This window comes from Vicugna pacos, chromosome 8, assembly GCF_048564905.1.
Source record: "Vicugna pacos chromosome 8, VicPac4, whole genome shotgun sequence".
Taxonomy (NCBI): domain Eukaryota; kingdom Metazoa; phylum Chordata; class Mammalia; order Artiodactyla; family Camelidae; genus Vicugna; species Vicugna pacos.
Window position 1 is genome coordinate 24,058,891 of NC_132994.1, and position 20,101 is coordinate 24,078,991.

A 20,101-nucleotide genomic window follows, 5' to 3' on the forward strand; every position below is an offset into this window, starting at 1 on the left:
CCAGTTTTAAAAATTTTAGTTAATCTTTTTTATTAATTTGTAAGCACTTTTTAGATAGACTCATACCCAAATTATTGAAGCGTTGTCTAATTTTTCTTGTATATCTGTGATTTTTAAATTTATGCTTAAATTACATTTAAATATTTAATCTTCTTATACTGTTGTTTACTTCGGTTCAGATCTTTATTTTCTTTTCATCAAACTGGTTGTTCAATTGCGATGTCATTTATCTTGCCATTGATATTTTCCCCAGTAATTAGGCCACATTTTTCATGTGCCAACAGGAATGTAGAAACAAATTTCTAGATTTTCTCTTTGGTTTCATTGCTCTGACTGCTCTTTCCACCAAACCACACTATTTTAATTACTGTAACTCTATGATTCTTTTCATTCTTCTTCCTTCAAAAATTTTCTGTTATTTTCTTACTAGTTAATTTTCTAACCTGTTTTTTTTTTTTAATTGTTTTATCAAGTTGGGAGATGGAACCCTTGGGGTTTTGATGGCAAAACAATGAATATGGTGATCCAACTGAAGAAATCATTGTGTTTTAACATTCATGAAGACAAGATATGACCCTGCATTTATCCAAGACTTTATTCATGTACCTCAGTAAAATAATCTCTCTCTTCTTATAGGCCCTGCACATTTTTAAGTTTATTCTGCATTTAGATTTAATCTTTTTAAAGGAAAACAAAAAGCTGATTATCTGGTATAATAATTTTGTTAGTGGCCACCATGGTGTTTGCTCCTGGAGGTCTGTTTTTCACCTTTCCCCCACACTGTGCTGAAGGGGAAAGTCCACTGTGGACTGAATCAATCAGGTTCCCTTGTATTCAGCCGAGTTTGTAAGGAAAGGATAGCTTTAAGAACTTTGTCAGCCCAGAGAGAATGTCATTTACATTTGCAGCTAAGTGGCTTCTCTGCTACAAGAATTTGGTTGAATTCTCCTTAAGTCTTATTCTATTTAGTGGGCCCTGTTTGATCATTGACTTAGAACTTAAGTTTAAGGAATTGGTGGAGTGCAAGGTTTTATTACCTGTTCAATCATTTAACTGCCTGAAGAGAGGGGAGTGAGAATTACCCTTTCAGATCACCAGTGCCTAGGAATTTTATTTTAAAAATTATTTCACCTGTACTGTATCCACCACCTATCGCAGAAACGTGTAATACAGGTTGCTCTTCCGTTATGTTGTGAACTTGCCACATTGGTAAGAATTTTGGAAAGATTTTTTTTAAAAAAGCAGCCTCTGTGCTGGCTTTGCATAGATGCGTGTTTTCTCTGCACTGGAACCTTTTTAACCAATAGGCGTCCAGTTACGGACTCTGGTCTAAGCACTTGGGTGTACTCTTGCACCCAGGCTTTACAAGCCCTCTTCTAATGACGCGCCTTGCTACTGGCCAACTGCCAGGTCAGAGAAGCATGACAAAGTGTCCCTCTGGGTACTTGCCTGTGTAGCTCCTCTTAACTGTCTACAGTCAGTGCTCTCTTACTGTTGACCTGTGGCAGGGGGTGAGGCCTCAGTTCTCATACACGTCTGCGTTGCAAATGATTGAAACTAAGAGATAGCAAATAAAGGATTACAGGATTGGAAGTTAGTAGACTATCATTTTGTTTTATATTTTTCTGCTTCAGGAGTCCATCTGAGTTGTTTTGACAGCATAAGACAGACACTTTATTATTTTTTTAATCTCATTTGACCAATTAGTTGGGCATACTATTTTAATTAATTCTCTAATATCAAACTATTATTCCACTGTGAAGATGAGTCTAAATGTGTTGTGGTATATTATTTTTTAATGTATCACTGGGTTCTAGTCATGAATGTATTTATATTTATTTATCTGTTTATGTAGCTATTTATTTTACTGAGGTAAAGTGACGTATTATATCAGTTCCAGCTGCATAACATCATGATTTGCTGCTTGTATATATTGCAAAGTGATCACCACAGTCAGTCCAGTTAACATCTGTCACCAGCTAAAAATATCAAACAGAATTTCTTCTTCTTGTGGTGAGAACGTCCAAGATCCTCTCTCCTCGCTACTTTCAAATATGCAATACAGTATTATTAACTATAGTCACCATGTTGTGTATTACATCCCCTTCATTCATTCATTTTATAACTGGAAGTTTGTACCGTTTGACCTCCTTCCTTACTTTTGCCCACCTCATCCTCTTCCTCAGGCAACCACCAGTCTATGTCTCAAGAGCTCAGGGGGTTTTCTGGGTTTTTTTGTGTGTGTTTTTGCGTTCCACATATAAGCCAGATCCTATGGTATTTATCTTTTTCTGAGAGAGACACTTTTAAGACAATTTTTGTTTCTCAGGGAAGCTTTCTTTCAAGAACAACCTTTAGAGAGTTGTGTTCTATTCCTTTTATTAGAGCAAACTATTCCTTGTTTTAGTCTTTGCTTTGTTTCCTCATTCTTGAATGTGGAAAGGTCATGTATGACCTGGTATTTGTCCAAGAAGCACATGGGAGGGTACATTTTTGATGTCTTAATTATACACCTGAATGTATTTTTTGTAATATTTCTTTAATGATTTAAACTAAAAAGTCAGTTAGCATAAATTTAGTAATTCAGCATTCAAAAAAGTAGAAGGAGACTAAGGTAGGGGCAGGCCTGGTGGGATGATTTAATCTGTGCATAATTTCTTCTCTAATTTAGGAGGCTTCTATTCCAGCTCTGTGTGTCTCATTTTCCATTTGGTCATCTTCAGTCGATAGGTACCATGCATGCTGCCTCTCCTGTGTTACTGTCCAAACCACTGAGAAAAATTTTAGCGGATCAGGGAGAAAACATGACCTGCTGGCATCCTCCTTGAGCAGCTTACGTTCTTATATGTCTCCCAGGGCTGATAGTTCAGAATGCTGCTGATCAGAGCAAGGAGAGGAAAAAGGAATTCAAGAGAGGTGCCTCCGGCTTATCCCATGCCATGACACTGCCTGTATCTCTCTCTCTGCTGAAAATTTTGAAGTGCCAGAATCTCCTAGATTTCTTTTCTGTAATGTCACGCTACAATCTCAGTAAGAAGCAATGAGTCTTTCCTTGATTTGTTCCCAAGTAAATTAACTCAGTTTGAAATATACTGATTAGTAATGATACCTAATACTATGTAGGCTTTCACCATTTTGTGTTCTTTGGGCATTTTGTTATTAATTACTAGCTGATTGAGAATGTTGGGTTGGCACAGGAGCTAGGTATACCAGTACTTGAGTCATTTACTTATTGGAAGTTATCATCAATAGCTTCTCATTCACAAACATAAACTCTCATCAATTTTTATATGTCTGAAGTCCTTAATGGAGTTTTTACTCACCTGATTTCAGGTGCACCATGCTTCCCCCTAAAAGAGATACAGGTATTCCCTACTGTTGTATTTTCCATTCTCCTCTCTTTTTCTTTATATTTTCTACATACAATTTCATCCAGTTTTCTGGCTTCAATCATCTCTACTTTGTGGATAACTCCCAGAACTTACTACCTCCTTTTGCATTTCCCATAGACTCTGGTTCAAGCATTCAGATGAGTGTTTGCTCCTGCCTTGGATATTTTGAGGATGCCTTTAATTCAGAGCAACATGTCCCACACTGAAGCTCATAATCTTCTGCCTTCCCAGATCTATTTCTCTACTCATTTATCCATCTGTTTATTTATATATTCATTTATCATTGTATTTATTGAATACTTTATACCAGGTCTTGTTGCTGGGTGTATATTAGTGAAAATAGTGGACAAGGTCACTCCTTTGAAAGGGTTTGCACAGAATTTGAGAAATGCATATACACAAGTTAGCAGGCAAGTGTGTGATGGCATAATAAGTGCCAAGTAGTGATGAGTTTGGATGAAAGAACAAAGAGGGCATGGAATCCTGACTTGGGTGAAGGAAAAACTTCTTAAAGGAAGTAACCTCTAAGTTGTGTGTGAAGACTTGTGTAGTAGTTTTTCCATGTAAAGGGGAGAAGGAGAGCTTGTTCCAGGCAGACAGTAAACAAGGACGTAAGAAAGATCATGGCACACCAGCAAATCTAGGAACAGAAAATAGTTCATTGTAGCTAGAGAGAAGGAGGTGTGAAGTAGTGAGCTTTCACACTGGAGAGGTAGTTAACAGCCAAACCCTTAAGAGCTTTTTAAGTTGTTTTAAAGAATCTGTACTTTATCCCGAGGGACAGAAAATATTGGAGGATTATAAGGAATGGAATGACATGTTCAAATTTGAATTCAGACATATCATTTCAACTGTAGGATGAAAGTTATATTGAGAGGCCAAAGGCAGGGGGAAGAACAATTGGAATCAAATGAGAGGTGATGAAATCTTTGATTGAAGTATGACATTAGAGACGGAGAAAAGCTAAGAATCTTAAAATTTATTTTGAAAGACTTGGTAACTTCTTTGAGGCCTTAGCAAATAAAAAACAAAGACTTCTGGCTCGAGTAATGTGATGTATAGGGATATCTTGATGTGTGTCTTTCTTTTAACACCAACCAACTCTGACACCACTGAATGTCCTACAATTCAGCTAAGTTCTGACTCTAACTAGCCTCAAGTTAACATCAGACTCCACCGGTTTAATGGCTCAGTCCACAAGACTGCCCTCACTTCAGATGCCAGTTGTAAGAACTGAGTCACCAGGTTATCTGCAATTCTGTCCCACTAAGCTAGAATATTGGGAGTTCCCACAACACTCCCCTCCCCCCATTTTCCAGGCTCAATAATTGGCTAGAATGACTCATATGGATGAGAAAACACTTTACATACTATGACTGCTTTATTTTTTTAATTTTTTATTGATTTATAATCATTTTACAATGTTGTGTCAAATTCCAGTGTTAAGCACAATTTTTCAGTCATACATGAACATATATATATTCATTGTCACATTTTTTTCTCTGTGAGCTACCATAAGATCTTGTGTATATTTCCCTGTGCTATGCAGTATAATCTTGCTTATCTATTCTACAATTTTGAAATCCCGTCTATCCCTTCCCACCCTCCACCCCCTTGGCAACCACAAGTTTGTATTCTATGTCTATGAGTCTATTTCTGTTTTGTATTTACGCTTTGTTGTTTTTTTGTTTTGGGGGTTTTGCTTTTGTTTTTGTTTTTTAGATTCCACATATGAGCGATCTCATACGGTATTTTTCTTTCTCTTTCTGGCTTACTTCACTTAGAATGACATTCTCCAGGAGCATCCATGTTGCTGCAAATGGCATTACGTTGTCAGTTTTTATGGCTGAATAGTATTCCATTGTATAAATATACCATGTCATCTTTATCCAGTCATCTGTTGATGGACATTTAGGCTGTCTCTATGTCTTGGCTATTGTAAATAATGCTGCTATGAACATTGGGGTGCAGGTGTCATCAAATTAGTGATGTTGAGCATTTTTTCATGTGCCTATTGATCATTTGTATGTCTTCCTTGGAGAATTGCTTGTTTAGGTATCTTGCCCATTTTTGGATTGGGTTGTTTGGTTGTTTCTTATTAAGTTGTATGAGCTGCTTATATATTCTGGAGATCAAGCCTTTGTTGGTTTCATTTGCAAAAATTTTCTCCCATTCCGTAGGTTGTCTTTTTGTTTTACTTATGGTTTCCTTTGCTGTGCAGAAGCTTGTAAGTTTCATTAGGTCCCATTTGTTGATTCTTGCTTTTATTTGTATTGCTTAAGTGGACTGTTCTAGGAGAACATTTTTGAGATGTATGTCAGATAATGTTTTGCCTGTATTTTCTTCTAGGAGGTTTATTTTGTCTTATGTTTAAATCTTTTATCCATTTTGAGTTTATTTTTGTATATGGTGTAAGGGAGTGTTCTAGCTTCATTGTTTTACATGCTGCTGTCCAGTTTTCCCAGCACCATTTGCTGAAGAGACTGTCTTTATTCCATTGTATTTTCTTGCCTCCTTTGTCGAAGATTAGTTGACCAAAAGTTTGTGAGTTCATTTCTGGGCTCTCTATTCTGTTCCATTGATCCATATGTCTGTTTTTTTTTACCAATACCATGCTGTCTTGATGACTGTAGCTCTATAGTATTGTCTGAAGTCTGGGAGAGTTATTCCTCCAGCCTCTTTCTCTTCAGTAATGCTTTGGCAATTCTAGGTCTTTGATGGTTCCATATAAATTTTATTATGATTTTATGACTGCTTTATTATAAAGGATACAACTCAGGAACAGCCAATGGAAGAAATGCAAAAGGCAAGGAATAGGGAGAGGGACACAGAACTTCCATGCCACCCTCCAGCACCTCAACATGTTCACCATCCCAGTAGCTCTCCAAATCCTGTTGTTGAGGGGTTTTATGGAGGTTTCATCAGCATCACTTCATTAGAATAAAAATGCTCATATAACTCTTATCCTTCAAGAAATTTCAAGGATTTTAGGGGCTGTATGTCACAAATGGGGAACAAAGACCAAACATTTATTTTTAGTTATACTACAGCCTTCTACTGAGAAATGGAATAGAAGAAGAGGAGTAGGTTAGGGAGAAAACTTGGAGTTCAATCTTGGACATGTTGCATTTGAGTTGCCTAAAGTATTTATAAGCATAAATAATAAGTAGAAAGTTATGGGTCTGGAGTTTAAGAGAAAAATCTGAACTGGAAATTTTACCTTATTGATCCTTAAAACACTAATGGTTATTGAAACCATAATGCCGAATGGAGTCTGCCAACAGTGAGCACATTGCACGAGAGGTGAGAGGACCCAGATGTCTATTTAAGGGTCCAACCAAGAAAGAGAAGACTACAAAGGAGTTATCAGAAAAGTAATTGGAAGAATCACAGCACTAAGCTAATATATTGTGGGCATGTGTGTGTACTGAGCATTGAGTGTAGTATGCACTTTGAGTGGATTGGTTTATGTAAAACCAAAGAGTGTGGAATCAAAAAAGTTGAAGGACAAAAGTGTTCAAGACAGATGGAACCAACTATAGAGCTGAATGCAGCCAAGATGTTAAATATGGTAGAGACTGAAATGTGTTTATTGTATTTAGTGTAAGGAAGCCACTGGAAAACTTGAGAAAAGCAATTTCTGAGGGGTATGGGAAATGATAGCCATCCTACAGTAGGTCTAGGAAGTAATGGAAGGCAGGGAAATGTTTCTCGTGACTTTTGCTAGGCATTCCACTATTCCATGTATCCAGAAGTGAAAACTTGGAGTCGTCTTTGATTTGTTTCTTTCATTTGTCTTCTGATGTTAATTCTGATTGCAAAATGACTCTTTCTTCTCTCTGGCTTCTTCTTATCATTGCCTCGAAGGGGCCACTCTTGTTTGATCCTGGGATCATACTTCCATACTTCTACTCCAGTTCCTAGTTAGGGAAAACCATGATATACCTGTTACTTAATGCCCAGTTCCAGTGTGGCTTATTTTATAAAGTCTCTCAATAATTTCATACTCAAGCAATCTACTTTTCTCTAAACTCTTATAACACTTTATTGGTACCCTTTTTATACTCTTTATAATTATAACTTTCTGCCTTGAGTATGACCACCCATATTCAAGTCTCATCTCCCTTTCTACACTGTTAACTTCATTAGAGCAGAACTCATATTTGTTTTTATATTGTAAATAGTTCCTAAAACAGAACATGGGAGTATTTATTTTGTTGCTGTATGATTTTGAACTCTTAGACCTTGGGCAACTCCTATCTAGTTATTCTAAATGTTACTCCTTCCAAAAAGTGATGATAATATTATCTGTTCTGCCTACTTAATATTATAGAATGGTTTTCTGAATTTTAAAAAAGGAGTGTTTTTGAAATGCTTTGAAAATGGTAGCATATACTAAGATAGAAAACAATTTATTATTTACACTGTTATTACCATCACAGTGTAATAATGTTATTCATGTTATTATTATAGTAGTGATACTAATGTGATTATTCGATGCTAAAAATTGCTAGTCTGTTTAGATATGCAGCAATTCAGTCAGTTATTAGTTTAAAGGTTAATTTCTTCAATTCAGAGTGTATAACACCTGTGATTAAATGTCTGCCAATTTATTTTGATGAATAATTCAAGAAACATATATTTCACTCAGAGATCATTTCTTTCCTTAGGTGTTTATATTGAGACCTAACCGGTGATTTAGATCAAGTATCTTGAGCCTCATTCATCAATTTATTGTTCTTTTACTTTCTTAAGTGCAAAATTAATGTGTGCTTATTGTACAAATACAAACCATTCTTAACTATATATGTAAAAACTGAAACCCCAATTCCTAGAAATAACCACTGTTTAAAGTGTTTGGAATGTTTATTTCTAAACATTTGTTCTCATGCACACATATTTGTTTTGTATTATTGTCAATGCTTTTCTCCATCTCTCTCTTTCCTCACCCCTGTGGTTGTGTCTATATGTCTATATGTGCATATATATACACACTACATATGTGTATGTATATGTATGTATGTACATTAAATGTACATATATTTATTGTGGTTGGTAGAATAGTGCGTCCCCAGTGATGTCCACACCATATTTTCCAGAACCTGTGACTATGATACCTTACATGACATAAGGAACTTTGCACATGCAATTAAGTTGAAGGATCTTGAGATGGGAGATTATCCTCAATTATTTCCTTGGGCCTAATACAATCTCATGAGTCTTTAAAAGTGGAAGAGGAAAGCAGAAAAGTGGGCCTTGTAGAATCTAAAAAATAATAAAAAGTGAATTTATTTACAAAACAGAAACAGACTCACAGATGTAGAAAACAAACTTTTGGTTACCAAAGGGGAAAGAAGGGAGGGATAAATTAGAAGTATGGGAATAGCAGATACACACACTACTATATATAAAATAGATGAACAACAAGGACTTATCATATAGCACAGGGAACTATATTAAATATCTTGTAATAAACTATATGGAAAAAATCTCAAAAAATGTAACTGAATCACTTTGCTGAACATCTGAAACTAACACCATATTATAAATCAACTATACTTCAATTTTTTTAGAAAGTGGGTTAGATAAATGTGACATGAGAAGGACTTGACATGTCATACTGGCTTCAGCAACAAAGGAGGGGGCCATGAGTCAATGATGCCATGGGCTCTAGAAATTGGAGCCTGCGCTCAGGTTACATCCAGCAGGAAAATGCAGATCTCAGTCATGCAATTGTGAGGCCCTGAATTCTGCCAACAAACTGAGTAAGCAGGGAAACGGAATACCTCCCCACCCAACCCAGAGCCTCCCGTAAGGAAGGCAGCTCTGCTGACACCTTAACTCTAATCTATGGAGACCCGAGAATGCCTCCTACAGAACTGTCAGATAATAGATTTGTGTTGCTTAAGACAATAGATTTGTGATAATTTGACAGGATAATTTAATAGAGGACATACAGATATAAGTATATTTTTATAGTTATCTACATGGTTTTGCTACTTAATTTTTCCTTTTTAAAGCACTTTTATTATGGTATGGTGCCTGTACAATGAACTACACATATTTCAGATGTACACTTTAGTGAGTTTAGATAGATGTATATACACCAGTGAAACCACTACCACAATCAAGATAGCTAACATTTACATCATTCCTCAAGAGGTGCAATTTTCAAATTCCCAATTTATCTCTTCCCACTCCCTTTAACCCCTGGTAACCAAAAGTTTGTTCTCTGTGCCTGTTATTCTGTTTCTGTTTTGCAGATAAGTTTGTGTCCTTTTTTTAAGATTCCAATATAAGCGATATCATATGGCATTTTTTTTCTCTTTCTGGCTAACTTCACTTAGAATGATGATCTCCAGGTCCATCCATGTTGCTTCAAATGGCATCATTTGGCATTATTTTATTCTTGTTAATGGCTGAGTAGCATTCCATTATGTGCATGTGTGGATATATATATATACCACATCTTCTTTATCCAGTCATTTGTATGTATGTATGTGTGTGTGTATGTGTGTGTGTATGTATGTGTATATACACATACATACACACATGTATATACCACGTCTTCTTTATCCAGTCATCTGTTAAAGACATTTGAGTTGTTTTCATGTCTTGGCTATTGTAAACTGTGCTGCTGTGAACATTGGGATATGTGTGTCTTTTTTTTTTCTCTTTATATTTCCAAATATAATATATGTATTAAAAATAATATATATACATTAAAATATAAATGGACACCTTTTCATGTCATTTACAAAGAGGGCTCATCTATGTGCACAGCTTTGCACATTATGGGTGTAATTCTGCAGAAGAAATTGCTAAACATAGAGTAGTTCACACAAAGCATAGGTATATCACTTTATCAGATGTAGCCAATTTGCCCTTCAGAAAGCTTCTTTCAACTAGTATTTCCACAAATAATACATGAGAGTGTCCATAATCCACATCCTAGCCCAAACTGGATGTGCTCAGTCATTTGAATGCCATGGCATTTACCTCTTCCAGGAATCAAAATTGCTTTTATGACTACACAGTGCCATTGTTCCTTCTTTGTTGGAATCTCACATGTCTAGTGTGACACATTAGAGGGCTACACGTGATTTTATGAGAATATCCTCTTCACCTAGTAGATTTTCTTAGTGTCTGTGATGAATTAGCAGGATAACATTAGTTATTAACTCAGAAAATATTGAAGGATAATTTTGAATAAAAGGTCCATATTCTGAGTCCCACAGCTTTGTGCTTGGACTCAACTGATGGGACAGCTGACTGTCCACACTCTGTTGGCTACGTCGTGTACCACAGTTGATGATGTCATCTACACTTACCCTGATTCCTCTGCCACTCTCCAGTCTCTTCCTACTATAGCTACCCATCCCACCCCAAGTTCCAAAAGAATTAGTTCTTAAGTAACCTAAATAAAAACATAAGAGTGGTCTTGGGGTATTTTATGAACACATAACAGCTAATATTGCAGTGAATTAAGGGGAGTCCTCAATCAGTAGGGGACTCATACAAAAACAGAATAGTTTACACAAAGAAGAGATAAACTATCAAAGAAGACTTTATTTAAAATTATACTTGCTTACCAAGTGTCCCCAAATTTCTCCTAGATTCTTAGTTTTTTTAAACCAGGAAATATTTTGAAATCTACTTTAAATTTTACTTTTGAAATATTCTTGAAAAATAGGAAATACATATACCCACAGTCCACTTAAAATGTAGTCAAATGTGCTGGAGAATTTTTTTCTTGTTTATGTGAATATTTTTTAGTACCGCTTCTAAAACTGCCTGCACTTAACAGGTTGTTACTATTATTATTTATATTGTTGCCTTTGTGGTTTAGCTTTAAATTATCTGGTTTTGACACTTAAAAGTTCTTTCTTTCTTCCAACTCTGCACATATTAAAACCAAACTGTCTGCAAGTACATTTTATTCAGCATTTTTAGGTGGGTGGGAAGAGGGGCTATCCACATCAGTTAGTTCACCCCGTGTTGCATTCACTAGAAGTTTTCACTTGAAATTTAAAGTAAGGCTGATGTGAAGAACTGGTGCTTTTCCTTTCCTCCTGATACTGGCATGTCAGGCTGCATTGACAGAAGAACGCTTTCCAAAACAGAGTGTATTCTGCACTGGCAACTCAGTCCTTTATTCTGGCTGCAAAGTCACACAGAGACTTTTTAAATAGGTCAAAATACTCCTTTCTAAACACTTGGAAAGAAAATTAGAAACGTATTCCTTTACTTTTAGGGCTTTCTTGCAGGAGAGGGATTATAGTGCTTTCTGTAGCTCCACGAACTGCTGGGACCAGTGTGTGGAGGGGGTAGAGAAACTCATCTGGTGCCGCTTGAGGAAAATCTTGCAGCAGTTTGTCCTGACGTGTCAGCTCCATTTGCCTGCTCTTGGATGTTTCAGAGGGAAGTATGGCAACAACCTGTTTGGAAGAAGTGTTGTTCTGCTAAGAAAAATGACCAGCTGAACACCTTAAATCCTGTGAGTGGCCATAACTCCCACAAAGCCCCAGCAGATGCAAGCCTGATGCAATCAAGGGGGAGTTAATGCGCCTAAGCCAGGTACCTCCAGTCAGGTGCGTGTAGGTAGGAGCTATCACTGAGCTGACGACAGTAAGAGCTGGAGGGAAAAGAAATCTCAGGTCTGGGGGAGACGATAACCACAGAGAGAGCTATGAAGACAAAAATTGTGTGGGGCCTTTGAATATATGTAAGCAGAAATCAAAATCAAAAGGAACTTTGTAGAAAAGTTTGGGAGAAGCCAAAATCTTCTATTCCTTGGCAAACTCAATCTAAAGTTTCCTCGTCTTGCTTTTTTAATGGAATAATATCATTGGTACTCACCTGAAAAATAATTTTGAAGTCATTGTTTTCTTATTTGGATGTCATATTTTTCTAGTGATTTATAAAATATTGAAAGAGTGATTTACAGAATATATATGTATTTCTTTTCTCTGCTGTGAAATCAGAAATGGTAATTTGGTAAGTTCTGCCTTTACTATTGTACTTTCTTTATTTGAAAAGACGATTAAAATCATACTGAGAGAATTTATTCTGAAAGAAGCAGTAATAGAAGTATGTTACCACAAAGGCATCACACACATGAATAAACACACACACAGACACACACAGTGTTTTGTTTCTTATTCAGTCAATAAAGTATGAATTTTTGGCCAATAGATATATTTAATTAATTAAACATATTTGAGGACTTGGTACATGAAATGTATTAAGCTAGTTGATATAAAAGTACACAAGTGAGTGGGAAAAAAAGCCTGCCTTTATAGGAGCACAAACTCTTGAAGATATAGACCATAAAATACTATTGAAGTAACCCAGTGGTAGGTAGATAATTAACATAATCATTTACAGTGTATATCTCTGTATCCCTTGGTAGATGGCAAGCTCCTAGAAGGCAGAGATTTCTTACTGAACTGAAGTATTTTGACAGTAGGCAACCTTGCCTTCAAATTGTAAATAAATGCATAATCAAATAAAACCAATTATCATAAAACTAACATACTGAACAATCTCAACAAACCAAAACCAACTAAAACAACCAGAACAAGATTTGGTAAATAAATGAGGGGAGGATATAGCTCAGTGGTAGAGTGCATCCTTCACATGTATGGGGTCCTGGGTTCAATCCCCAGTACCTCCATTAAAATTATAATAAATCAAATTACCCGCTCCAAATAAAAATAAAAATAAATTTAAAAAAGGTTGAATAAATAAAAACCCCAGGTTAAGTCAATGTAATTAGTTTTAACACCATGGATATATTGGAAGGATGGTGTTTCTCTCACACCCCAAGAAACTTTTCAGGTCTATTAAAAAAGAAAACCATACAGTACATCTACTGTCTCTTCACATGCAATTTTTAGACAAACCTGGCATCTTGTAATTAATGTTGCCATTACTGAACCCCTACTGTTCATTGCTTCATTCAGCTAACACATTTATTAAACATTACATTAGTTTCCTATGGCTGCTGGAACAAATTACAAACGTGGTAGCTTAAAAAACATACCTTTATTTTCTTGCAGGTCTGGAACTTAGAAGTCTGAAGTCAATTTCACTGGGCTGAAATCAAGGTGCTGGCATGGTCACTGCCTTCGGAGGCTTAGGGGAGAATCTGTTTTCTTGCCTTTTCCAGTGTCCAGAGCAGCATTCCTTGCATTTCTTTAATTGTGGCCCCTTCCCCAATCTTCAAAGTCATCAGTATAGCATTTTGATTCAGTGATCAGACTGCCTTTTGCTCTATCAAATTTCTCTCTGTCTGCCTTTTGTAAGGACAGTTGTGATGACAGGACTCACCCGGCTAATCCTTCATCACATCTGCAAAGTCTCCTTTGCCTTGTAAAGCAACATTTCACAGGTTCAGAGGATTAGGACTTAGATATCTTTGGGGGCCATTATCGAGCCTACCACAAGCACCTACTATGTGCTGGATATAGGAGATGCAGCTGCGAATCAGACTTCTCTGTATCTGTGCTCATGGAGCTTAAAATTATGGAAGGTAGAAAAGATGTACAAGGCACAGACCTCCTTTTTGATTGGGTTCTCTAACAGAAGAAATGTTGTCTCAAAGAATAAATGCATGTTTTCCTTTTTCTCTTTTAGTGAGAAATTACCAGTTACTTTTTAGAACAAGCCAGCACAGAAAATCACTTTGTAGCCAATACTGTTGAGAAGAATTACTTGTATATAAATAGAGAATGAGTGGGCTCACCTAGCTTAGGAAGTAGCAAGCCTTTTTTTCTTTTAGTGACTTTGCAAACTATTCCTTTTTTATGTCAGGAGAAGGTGGTTTATGGCAGAAGAAAGATTAGGTCAATTTGGTAAAGGAACCTAAGGCATCCTGGAAAGGAAGAAACCCAGACCCTAATGCCTTTGGAAATGATTCTGTCAAACCTGAACTTTAAGTGAGGTAACATTTGGGGCACGGCTGATTAGGGTATGAAACTAATGTACTGTCACAATACATGAAAATTCCTTCCCTCAAATCACCAAGAGGCTCTGAATCAACCTGTGGAGTAGTTTCCTCACTCAGGAAGTGTTGCATCTCCTTGTTGGTCCAGCTTTCAACTAAAGGCATGCGTCTGTCTCAGCTACCACCATGCCTGTGAACAGAACAGGGTCTCCCTCAGGAGAGATGGCCCACACTCAGTCATTGGCGCATTCACATCTCACAGCACTAACCAACCAGAGGTGAACTTCCTGCCACCTCTGTAAGGGAAGCTAGTGACGCTGAAACTCTCTCCCATCTCCATCACTCAAGAGTGCTATGACCTGGGCAAGTTTTTGAATCAGAGAATGAAAGAGCTTTTGTCAAGGGATTTGGCCCCTTTAGTTGGTATCTTAATTTGTTCAGGGGTGCTATAACCATATAGCATAGGCTAGATGGCTTATAAATTTCATTTATTTCTCAGTTCTGGAGGCTGAAAGTCCAAGATTAGAGTTCCAGTATGGTCTGGTGTGAGCCCTTTTCTGGGTCATAGACCTTGTTTCATCCTCACATAGCAGAAAGGGAAACAAGGGATCTATCAGAACCCTCTTTTATAAGGGCATTAATTCCATTCATAAGGGCTCTGGTCGCATTACCTAATAACTTCCCAAAGGCCCACCTTCTAATGCTAACACCTAGAGTGGTGGGTGGAGGGGTTATTTCTTCATATGACTTTTAGAAGGATACAAACGTTGAGAGCATAGCAATTGAGAATTACCAACACTGAGTTTAATTCTGGGCTGTGAGTTAATCCGGAAGAGCCTCTACTAGTGGTTAAAGAATGCACTCTAGTCCCTGAGCCACTGCAAGGCCAGGGAATTTACACAGCTTGGTTTGATACGTGATCTGCCAAGGCCAGCTTCTTCTTTGACCTGTGTCACAATTCATGAGTTTATGTTAGATTGGATTCTTTGCTGTCACAACGCTGGTAGGTATTCGGGGTCTCTGGGTACTTAAATGGTGAAAGGATTAGAACATTAGGGAAACAGGTAAGAGTTTGTATCTCAATTGTCTGCCAGCAGCTGGTGGAAGCTTTGGTGTTCTACGCAGGGCACTTGGAGTTACATTCTCTGCATCTCAAAAATGTGTCAAGAGGTATACCAGTTAAACTCCTTAAAGCCAGATACAATATTGTGAATGGAATGACAATTTACTTAATGAAGAAATTATTGCTGCATTTTATATTACTGCCTATAAATGTACTAGGGATCCAAAGACTGGAGCAATCAGGATGTAATACAATAGCCATAAAGAATGTAGACTTGACATGGGACATTCAAGCATAGTGTAGTGGGTAATTGAACTTTTGTTCCTGAATTTATTTTATTTGTTTGTTTCTTTTAGCTATTTAGAATCTGAAAACCCTTCTGGTTTTGGAGGAACACCATAGTGAGTGTCTTGTGCCCCACTTCCCATTAAGAAAGCCAAAGGGACTGATTTCCACTTCAAGGAAGCTAAGAAGATAGAAACATATAACCTAGGCATAGCTAAGCAGATTACTTCAGCCCAAAATTTGAATCTTGAAGAAATGAGGCAAACAATGCAAACAGAATTGAGAAATTCTGGTGGTATCAACAACTTTGAGAGTTCAGTACATCCCGGAAAGGAACAGTACCCTAATCTGGAATGTTGTATGAGGCTATGTTCCCAATGCCCAGCCCTTCTGGGTTCCTGTCCATTGTCATTTCCTAAAGGACTAGCCTTCACCTTTGTGCTTTTCTCTATACCTTTTCACAGAAAGTCTATCTGTGTTTTAGTTTGCCATATTCAGTTTCTATTTCTGTAAAAAAAAAAAAATAACTGACTAGTGGGAGTGAAGAGGATGTGGACAGGAACTGAGAAGAGACCTCAGGTGAGTGGAGATACAATGGCATGATTTATCTAGAAGACTCTAATAAAATGTCCAGGACTGCAGGGGGAAAAAAAGACTTGAAATACAGCTTGTCCTCTGTATCTGCAGGTTCCACATGGGCAAATTCAACCAACCTCGGTGGAAAATATTTTTTAAAAACAATTAAAATTCTAGAAAGTTCTAGAAAGCAAAACTTGAATTTGCCACACTCTGGCAACTATTTTCATAGCACTTACATTGTATTTACAACTATTTATACAACATTTACATTGAATTAAGTATAAGTAATCCAGACATGATTTAAAGTGTAAGGGATGGTGTTCGTGAGTTATTTGCAAATGATACTATGGCATTTTATATAAAGGACTTGATCATCCATGGATTTTGGTGAGGGGTGGGGGGCTGGAACCAATCTCCTGCAGATACCCAGGGACAAATGTATTCAGGAGACAGACAGTAAGGACAGTTCTAGGACTAGAACAAACTACGTTTCAGGAAGTAGGGTTAAATAACAATGACTAAGTAACCTCCTAGTTTTTTATTGTTTTATCATTCCCAACAATTGCTTGACTCAGCTACCCCTAGGCAAGTATCAACTTGTAGTCTCAGAAAACCCTTCTTCCTGGAATACACAGGCCTGGGTTAAAATTCTGTCTCTCATGACCAAAAGGACAGTGATGTCTCCACCTTTTTCCAAATCTCCCATTACTGCAAGAGAAGAAAAGAACTAGAAAGACATGCACTAGGCTATAAAACAAAATTACAAGACGCAGAGCTGGGTGAGAACACCAGTGCATGGAAGACTCACAAGGGCTTATTTATATAGACCACTGATGAGATTGTCCAAACCTAGTCCTCAACTCATAGGTGGATGTCACAGATGTGCAGTTTCCCAATCTATCCACAAGCCATAGTGGCATATGCTGTGGTCTTCAATCACCTCCCAGGATAACTGCTGGAAACCCAGTTTCCTGAAGACCCTTTATATAATAGTGTGTTGTGGTGAAGTGAAATCAATTAGCTAGGGAAGAGCTTTTCATCCAGGGTGCCACTAATGTGCTACAGGTATGCCAAGCTATCAGTCTCCTTAATCCTAGGATTTACCATGTAGGGTCTGGGATATTCAGAGGCACAGATCCATCATGTTCACTGCAAGTAGGATGTTTGCTTCAATGTTTTATGAAAATATTATTGTTTGACAAAATGTGAACAAGGATGGGAAGCACTGGGCAGAACCAACCCTCACTAGCCCCTCTAAACTAAGAACTCTGGGAGAATCTGGTGACACATTCCAGTCAGTATCTACATAGGCCTCAGCAGACCTCTGTCAATTCCATTCCAATTAAATCCAAATAGGTTTTTTTTTTTTTAATGGATCTTAGCTGGCTCATCTTAAAGTTTACATGAAAAAGCAAAGAGCCAAGAATAGCTAAGGCAATTTTAGAGAAGAATCATCATGAAAAAGGGCTTGCACAATGTTTGGATACATAGAGTTGAGTGCATGGGTGTTCATTATGTTATTATGTTATTATCTGTACTTTTCTGCATCTAAAACACGTCAAAATTAAACTTTAAAACTTTTAGAAGAAAATAAAAGAGAATAGCTTATAGTCTCTGGTTGGGAAGACTTATAAATAAGAAAGAAAAAAGCACAAATTTATAATCTAAAAAATATATTAAATTCAACTAATGGTACTTTAAAATATATAGCTTTTGGTCATCAAAAGACAGTATAAAATGTAAAAAGACAACTGACAAACTAAGAGAAGTCATTTATAACCCATATGAATGACAAGAGAAAAGTATTTGAACTCTAAAAATATATAAAGATTTAAAAAATAAAATTCTAAAAAACATAAAAAAATAAAATTCTAAATATATATATAGACAAGATTATCTACAAATTAATTTTCAGGAATGATCAAGCCAATAAAAAATAAGCCAAAACTAAGAACAGACATCCCACAGAAACCTTAATAGCCACTAAGCATATAAATATGCATAACTCTATTAGCGAGGTAGGGAGGGGATGCAAACTGAAACAGCAATCAGATGCTACCACCAAGCAAACATTTAAAAATCTAACGAGTGTTATAATGATGTGCCAGCCTAATCCATATGAAATAGATTTGTGTATAGAGGAATCTCAAAATGTGAATGTGTAGTGAAAAAAGAAGTTAAGAGGAAAAAATTCAGTATAACTCATTATATAAAATACAATAACAGGATAACTATGTTTTAGAGAATTATACATATATATAACTATTTTCAAAAAAGCAAGGAAATGAGTAATATAAAATTTAGCATTATGATTATTTGTGACTGCGAGGGAAACATTTTAAAAGAGGTCTTCTTAGAAGGCTTCAATAATGCTATTTTTCGGTGTCTTCAGCTTTGTAGTGGGTACTTGGTATTCTTTTTACCATTATCCTTTAAAATGTGCACATCTGGGATACATTCATATATGTATATTTTACAATTAAAATTTGTTTAAGAAACCCAGTGAGATTTTTAAGGAGAGCCCATCACTCTTGTTCACAAAAGCAACTTCTAGGCTGTGAGTCAGGATTTCCTTGTTACTATGTAACCAAACAAAATACAGAATTCTCTTGGCCCTGAGGCTGATGTAAGGTGAAAGTCTTCAGCTGTAACCTCTATCTCAAAAGTTCTTGTTCTTCACAGCTGCCTCATTGTTCTCAATTATTTCTATAAGTACTTCAACAGGAATGTGATTTTATAAATTTGCAAATTTAAAATGTCATCTTTGTCTACTTTTAGCTTCCAAGTTGCATTTTTTTTAAAAATAGGCAAACAGTTCCTTAATTTTAAAAGTTTGAAAACTGCCAGTGTACTCGAGTTAAAAGCAACTTTTGAACGCTTCACATCAAAAACAGCTGTCCTCTATGAGTGAAAGCTTCCCATCCCAGCGGATCTTAAAGACCAGTTTCTAAGAGAGGAAGGGTCCTCCCCAGTTGGGGAAAGAGGATGGGAATCCAGCGCAATTCTACTTCGCCCCTTTGCTCCTCTCTTAACTGGACGCCCAGAAAAAAGAAAAAAAGCTGCCCCGTCTTTCACCCACACCCCTCCCGTCCCTCACCGGCAAGGAGGAGGCTGCCACTGGGAGGCCATAGCCCCGCCCACTCGCGACCTTCGCTCCGCCCAGGCCCCGCCCCCGGGGCTCCCGAGACGCTTTGCGCGCGCCCTTTGGGAGGCGGGGCTGTTTGAGCTCGAAGTGTTGCAGCCGTGGGCGCACTCTCCTCACGGCGTCAACATCTCCGGCGGCCGAGTCTGTGCTGTTGGTGGCCGGATTCCCAGACTCTGGTGAGTAGCTGGAGGATTCAGGGCCCTCCAGACGCGGTTGCGGCCGGCTCGGGGCGCATCCTCAGCGCCTGCGCGCTCACCCGCCAGTCAATCTGCTCGCCTGCCGGAGGGCCTTTGGCCCTGCGCCCCGGCGGCCGGTGGCGTCGAGCTGCTAGCCTTGGGGCCTCGGGACGCCCCACGCTGACACTCTTTCCCCTTATTTTGCCCTGGTTAGCTTTGCTGCGCTCTGTCCTGCTGTATCCCCTCCCTGCTGGCCTTGTCTCCGCCGCTTCTTTGGAGCAGAACTCCCGGTCGCGTCAGTTTTCCTTTCCCCAGCAAGTTGGGAATTTCGGGGAGTGACGGAAGCCTTTCAGCGCCCTGCACTTTTGTCCTCAAACTCGGCCTTGAGCCTTCGGGGCGAGTGGGAAGGTGGTGGCCTTCCGGGCTGGGGCTGCAGCAGGAAGGTAGCGGTCGCCGGTCTGCGGACTCTCGGGCGTCGGGAGAGGAGAGCGAGGATGGCGAGGCCTCGCAGAG

General features: G+C 37.9%; 1 protein-coding gene and 1 non-coding gene across 2 annotated transcripts in view; both read left to right on the forward strand.

The window, feature by feature from the left end:
- The first annotated feature begins 12,995 nt into the window (after window positions 1–12,995).
- TRNAV-CAC (transfer RNA valine (anticodon CAC)) lies at window positions 12,996–13,068 on the forward strand. The gene has a single exon. It is a non-coding gene; the product is annotated as a tRNA-Val (tRNA).
- A 6,401-nt stretch (window positions 13,069–19,469) lies between these two features.
- MANEA (mannosidase endo-alpha) overlaps window positions 19,470–20,101 on the forward strand; it is a 60,665-nt gene continuing 60,033 nt past the window's right edge. The window contains exon 1 of the mRNA XM_006200275.4: window positions 19,470–19,588. The gene's annotated coding sequence lies outside the window, so the exon portion shown is untranslated. The remainder of the gene's footprint in view (window positions 19,589–20,101) is intronic.